At 39.9% G+C, this 7,366-nt stretch overlaps 1 pseudogene; it reads left to right on the top strand.

The window, feature by feature from the left end:
- The first annotated feature begins 824 nt into the window (after positions 1 to 824).
- Positions 825 to 1,421, top strand: LOC142461084 (large ribosomal subunit protein eL13 pseudogene; annotated as a pseudogene).
- The last annotated feature ends 5,945 nt before the right edge of the window (positions 1,422 to 7,366 follow it).

Here is a 7,366-nt window from a genome sequence, read left to right as displayed (position 1 = left end):
ACACTAGACTGAGGCTTGGGGCAGGTAGCGACTGGGGAACTCGGGTGTGAGGTCTCGCAGTTAATTCTCAGATGCTTACTGCAAGCCTAGGATTATGACCAATTTTAGACAGTAGTGTGGGGAAATTACTGCTTGCTGAGGACTGGGGCGTGGAAAGGGGTGGCAGATGACATCCTTCTGAACCTGGCCAGGGGTTAGGGGAGCCTGGAGACAGACACCATGAACTTAGCGCATTTCAGTGCATTTTCAATTCACTTTGTGAATGAAAATCAAAAGCGGAACTCTGAACCGGACCCTAGTACACTGAGTCTGTTTTTGCACCCAGCTTCCCAGTATTGGCCTTCTTAGCTCTTAAATTTCTGGTCTGGCAGCATGAATGTCAGGCAGGTAATTCTACCTGGTCACCATCTTGATTCCCTCCTGTATTTCTGTATAAGAACCCCCTCCTCCTCTTTTTCTTTATCTGTATATGTTTTCCTTGACTCCCTCCTGTTTTTCTGTATGTGAATTCCAGGATAGGTAAATCTACAGAGACAGTAACTGGATCAATGGGGGTATGGCAGCAAAGGTTAGGGGGAAATGGAGAGCTAATAACGGTGAGTACAAAACTGAAGAAAATGCTCTAAAACTGATTATGGTGATGATTTTACAAATCTTCTTGATGTGATTAAACTATTGAATTGTGTGATATGTGATTTCATGCCAACAACACTTTTTTTTTTAAAGAAATTATTATCAGCTGGGTCTCCTGCATTCCAGGGTGCACTGCGAGCGTGCTCTCTTTCTGTTTGGCCGTTCCACTTGGAGGAAGGCCGTAGGCAGTCATGGCACCTAGCCTCCACAAGGACTGGCAGCGACGTGTGTCCACGTGGTTCAACCAGCCGGTGTGGAAGATCCGAAAGCTCAAGGCCCGACAAGCTAAAGCCTTCCGCATCACCCCGTGGCCTGTGTCTGGCCCATTGTGCACTGCCCCATTGTGCCCTATCACACCAAAGTCCGTGCAGGCTGGGGTTTCAACCTGGAAGAGCTGAGGGTGGCCAGCATCCACAAGAAGGTAGCCCACACCATCCATCGGCATCTCCGTGGACCCCCGGAGGCGGCACAAGTCCACCCAGTCCCTGCAGGCCAATGGGCAGCAGCTGAAAGTGGACCGCTTCAAGGGCATCCTCTTCCCCAGGAAGCCCTGGGCCCCCAAGAAGGGAGACATCTCTGTGTAGGAACTCAAACTGGCCACGCAGCTTACTGGACCTGCGATGCCCACCTGAAACATCTACGAGAAGGAGAAAGCCCTGGTTATCATGCAAGAAGAGAAGGACTTCAGGCCTTCGCCAGTCTCCTCATGGCCCATGCCAACGCCCAGGCTCTTTGGTATCTGAGCCCAAAGGGCCAAGGAGGCTGCAGAGCAGGATGTGGAGAAGTAGTAGTATTGCCAGGGCCTTTAATAAGCTCTTCACACACACACACACACACACACACACACACACACACACACACACACACACAGAGAGAGAGAGAGAGAAAAGAGATTATTACCATTGGTTACCACGGGGAAAGGATAAAGAGTTTTTGCTTGGGTACCATTAAGTTTCTGTTCATGGTGGTGGCATAATTTGAGAAAGGAGATCATTCAATGATGATGGTACAACACAAAGAGTAAAATCAAGCGCACTGAATTACACATGAAGAAGTTCTTGAATTGGAGAATGCTTAACTATGTATATCTTTGCAATACAAATATAAAAAATAATAACGTAGATAACAGTGAATACAAGGAAGAAGATAATGTTGTAGAATTGATTGCGGTCATGATTATACAAGTGTTCTTGATATGAGTGGACAATTGAATTGTATGTAATGATGAGTAAGTGACAAAAACACTGTTAAAAAAAGGAAGAAAGAAATTATTACCATAATGACAATGCCTATTGTTTCCTGGTAGTGATTCACTTTGTAGGAGGCAAAGTTTGATGAGCATAAATTAATTTATAAATTATCTTGTTGAGCGACTGTATTTAAATGTTAACTCGGTACGCTAGTTAATATCTCATAAACACATTAACCAAAGTAGTTTCACGGATTTTTCTAGTTTTGCATATGATAGCATAGAAATATTTATTTAGTTTGTATAAGTGAGAACATAGAGACTCCTTCAGTTGACTGTAGTCTGCTGTATTCTAATGAGGAAGCTCTGGGCTGCTAACTGCAAGGTCAGCCATTGAAAGAAACCCACCACCTGCTCTTAGGAGAAAGGTGAAGCTCTCTGCTCTGGCCACACAGTCCGTACAAGTCAGAATGGTAATGCATTGTTTGCTTTGATTTTTTGAGTATTCTAGAGTCATTCAAACTCACTGTTGCTGAGTTGTTTTTAAGTCATAGTAAACTTATAAACAGAGTAGAACTGTCCCTTTGTGTTTCTAACACTGTATGTTTTTATGTAAGAAGAAAACCTCATCTTTCTCCCAAAGAGCAGCAGGTAGGTTTTCGCTACTAATCTTGGAGTCAGCAGCCCAGGATCCAGCCCACCATACCACCAGGGCAGCATAGGAACATGCATGCCAACATAAAGGCAACTTTTAAGGAATCTGGCATCAATAGAGACAATCTCAATTCCTCTGCACATGCTATTCTACTTTTCTGAATACAGATAATTATATAATAAATGACTAACTGGTCAATATAATCGTATTTACCAACACGTAATCACCTCTCAAGCCATAGTTCAAAGTACATTTTTATGAAATATTTTAATTTTCCATCTTCCTTATAGAATACAATTGGGAGAGAGTATAATACAAAGGGGATTCCAAAATTTTGTGGAAATATGCAATTAAAAGATAATCGTATTTTTTCATAATTTTTGAAGCCCATTTCCCCTATGAAGGTAAATCATACATTACTATGACTAATGTTTAGTTAATATTTGCACACGTTTATTTCAAACGACATGTTACATGTCTCTGCAATCAGTACATAACTGAAGACAAGTTATCTCAGTAATACGCTTGCTTAATTTCTTATTGTGCCTTCAAAAAGAATCATCCAATCATAATCATGACTTCTGAGGGTCACTTAATTTCCAGGTAGAGAAGTTTCCTTAGAAGATTATGTGATTTTTTTTTCATTCCAATGAGTTTATCGGGGAAGATTTTCTTGAAAAATTCAAGACAGCCAAAAGGATGTGGTGGGAAAAATGTATACCCAGGAACTTCTATTTTCTATGATCACATGCATGAACTCAGTACTTTGAAGGCAGAAAGGGATGGGCAAGAAGTATACACTCAGAAACCTTATCTAGTCTACAGCCATCAGCTCAGCTTTGGAGACTTAGCTTTTATTGCCTGAACTGAGAGAACAGTTCAAACAAATATAACTTGTGTTCCTCAATCATGTCCCAAATACTTTTTCAATATGGTGTAAATTAAAGAGTGCAAAATTATTTAAGAAAGGATAAGAGAAATGAGAACACCACCTTGAGAAGCATACAGACCTAGATCAGTAACATATCCGGAAGCAATTACCTAGATCAATGATATATCCGGAAGCAATTACTTCACATTTTGATATTTTGTTTAATAAAACTTTCTAAGATTATCTCCCAAATTACAGCAAATCAAAAGAAAGAAAGAAAGCATAGATCCAGGAATGGGTTTTGGGCTTTCACTAAATCCTAGCTCCAACGTAAGAACAATTAGTTCTTACATCATAGCCCATCTTGATACTCGCCCTCAAGAAGAAAATACAGAGGATGTGAGTGCTATAGCAATATCTAGTGAGGAATAGTGCCCAGCTATCAGATAAATAGCACCTGGGGTCTTAAAGGCTTATCTCCAAACAAGCAGGCATCTAGGAGAAATGTCCACTAAGTCCACATGGAAGAAGCACCCCATCATCAGTCACCAAAGGACTGTGATTGCCATAATCCGAAGTCTAAGGAGGGATATGTATCACAGCCTAAATGGCGAGAAACTGGTGTGCAGTCAGTGACGGATGGTGTACAGTCAGCCGGAGAGCAAGATTCATTTGTGCAACTACTTAGGAAATAACACTCCAGAGAACGCCCCTCGTCTAAAATTGAAGACTGGGAGGAATGTGGTCACTAAACGGAGTGCTTGCGAGAGACAGGTATAGAAGACCAAATGCATAAATCTTACCTGAGAAGTTAAATTTTTTTCCAGTAGATCCCCCTATGATGAAATTTGGATGTGCTAGGGTTTCAGAAATTATTCGTATTTCTGGTTTGTATTGTTTTGTTTGGTTTTTGTTCATTCGTAGTAGACTATATCTCAATGGAGTTCATCCTCGTGAAGCTGTGTTGCATGCTTTTCTGTTTTTCAGTATACGAAATCAAGAATTGCTGAACCTATACGGACAGCCAGTAGAATAACGGCTTCAGGAGGAGGTGGGTGCAGTGGTGGGGGACTGGGTATGGTAAAAGAGACACAAAGTCAACGAATCCATGTAGAAACTGATTGTGGTAGCAATTGTTCAATTCTACCTGATGTGATTGAAATATGGAATGAAATGTTATATGCATTAAACCCCAACTAATGAATAAAGGAAAAATGCTTTATTATTTTGCAATGATTTTACTTGCTCTTGTATCTAAGGAAAAAGTCTGAATTAAAATACTACAGGTTTTCAAAAAGTTGTTGAGAAATAGGCAATTTCCCCCAAAACTTTTGAAGCCCACTTGCACAAAACCCACCAATATGAAAATTTTAGACTTAGGCTCCCACTCCTTTGGTATGTGCTTAATTTTGTGATTAGCATCTATTGTTTGTCGTGTATCTTCTTTGTTTCATACTCTTTTAGTAAAATGGCTCACAACAACAAATATCCTTATTTTGTCAATGAATTAGTTCAAATTCTTTCTAGCAAAAAGTGGTATCATTGCCAATTACCCCGCAACATTGGTGATACATGAGGTGTGCATGAATGTATTCACATTTAGGAAGTACAGATAACTCTCTAAAAGAACATATTTTATACAAGCTGAAGTAGAAAGTATGTTTTTATATTTGTCTTCTAATATAATATTATTTTACTCCATAGTATGAATAGTACTTATAGCACAGAATTTTATGCTCAGGAACTAATTACTTGCCTGAATGTGAGCTAAGTAAATGATAAGAAACATGCTTCTTCAATGAAACATAAAACTTTCCTCTAGTTTTTAAATGCTTCTCCCTCCCCCACCACCCACTACCATGATCCCAATTCTACCTTACAAATCTGGCTAGATCAGAGGATGTACATAGGTACAGATAGCAACTGGAAACACAGGGAATCCAGGGAAGATGACTCTTTCAGGACCAGTGGTGAGAGGGGTGATGCCTGGAGGGTGGAGAGAATGTGGGGTAAAAAGGGGGAACTGATTACTAGAATCTATGTATAGCCTCCTCCCTGGGGTATGGACAGCAGAGAAGAAGGGGGTGGAGGGGGGAGATATTGGTCAGTGTAACATATGACAAAATAATAATAATTTTTGAATTATGAAGGGTTCATGAGTGTAGGGGGCAGTGGGGAGGAATGGAGGGGAAATGAGCAGCAGATATTAAGGGCTCAAGTAGAAAGCAAACGCTTTGAGAATGATGATGGCAACAAATGTACATATGTGCTTGACACATGGATGTATGTATGGATTGCGATAAGAATTGTATGAGACCCCAATAAAATGATTTTTTAAAAAAAGAAAGAAACGTGCTTCTTTAACACGATCATGCTGGAACTGTCAGGTGTCGGTTTTGAAACATAGACGGATTACAATGAATTTTCACTCCCATTTCTAGTGTACAGGCTCATGTTTCCATGGAGATTGATAACCTCAAAATGCCTATTTGGCTTCACTATGAGTAGGCATCGGCTCAATAAAAGTAGATTATATAATCACAGGAGAAGTATCTAATTCTCTTCACAAATTTCAGAAGGCTTACAGAAGGAAGAGGGTGTTTAAGGGTTGTCTTAGTATTTTGGTAGAGAAAGCTCACAGAAGGATGATTGTACTTTGTAATGACAGGGGCAAGGAATCACTGAGGTTTTGAGAATGAAGTGAGACATTGAGAATGGAAAAATGTGATCGCTTAGAAGGCTAAATCACATAATGGTGCATTCATAGTTTAGAGATATTAAAACTCAGAGCCTGGAGTTAGGAATAAGAAAGCCTGAGAACAACGAAGTGAAAGATCAGCACATAATTTAGAAAACTATCTTTAGAAAAGATCTGACGGGATAATTTCATGATTGAAGGTCTGGGGGAAATAATATGTTAAAGAAAGTTCTAACTACTTTTTTGTTGTTTGTTCTTATTTTCTCCCCATGTCCTACGGACTCCTTAGAATCTGATACAGTGGGCTTAGTTACAGCTTTTTCATTTCACAGAACATCTCACAGATCGGTGGGACAGATGTGGTGAATGCATGGGTTGGTCCATGCTCCAAGGTGTTTATTAAGGGATGTAGAAACAGAATGGATCACAGAGAGAAGGCAGGCTGAGAAAGACATATTTTGAGCTGGATGGAAAATATTGGACAGGGAAAAGTTAATGCGTTAGGGTAGAGTGCAGGTAAGAGGGTAAGAAAAGATTGGAAAGTACCACTATGCTTGTCACTGGATACCAGGATAAAGCAAACATAGGCATGAACTCATCAGACCCACTTGCTACAGAAATGACCATGAATCGCCAGAAATGTCATGTGCACGAGGACAGAGCCATGCTTTACATGATTTTCTATTGCTAATTTTCAGAAGTCCACAGCCTGACTTTTATTTAAGTTGCCTCAGGTAGAGTCCATCTCTCAGGCTTTTAGTTAGCAGTCAGGCACATTAACCCTGTTTTTCGATCCAAGGACAGCTGACAGTGCATAAAACAATAAACTCAAAGTCATTGTGTCAATTATGACTTATAATAGCCCTATAGGACTAGGTAGAAAGAAGTTCCCTGCAACTATCTAGAGACTATAACTCTTTTTTTTTAATTAATTAATTAATTTATTTTTACATTTTATTAGGGGCTCATACAACTCTTATCACAATCCATACATATACATATACATACATCAATTGTATAAAGCACATCCGTACATTCTTTGCCCTAATCATTTTCTTTTTTTAAAAAATCTTTTTATTGGGGCTTATAAGGCTCTTATCACAATCTGTACATACATCAAATGAGCAAAGCACCCTTATACATTCATTGCACTCATCACTCTCATAATTCACCTTCCACTTGGGTTCCTGGAATCAGCTCGGTTTCCCTTTTTTTCCCCCCATCCCCCTCCCTCCCCGATCCCACCCCTGGTCCCTTGATAGTTTATAAATAATTATTATATCTTATCTTACACTCCCCGGAGTCTCCCCTCACCCGCCT

This window comes from Tenrec ecaudatus, chromosome 11 (genome assembly GCF_050624435.1).
Source record: "Tenrec ecaudatus isolate mTenEca1 chromosome 11, mTenEca1.hap1, whole genome shotgun sequence".
Lineage (NCBI taxonomy): Eukaryota > Metazoa > Chordata > Mammalia > Afrosoricida > Tenrecidae > Tenrec > Tenrec ecaudatus.
Note: the sequence above shows the minus strand (reverse complement) of the source record. Positions and strands in the feature narration are given on the sequence as shown.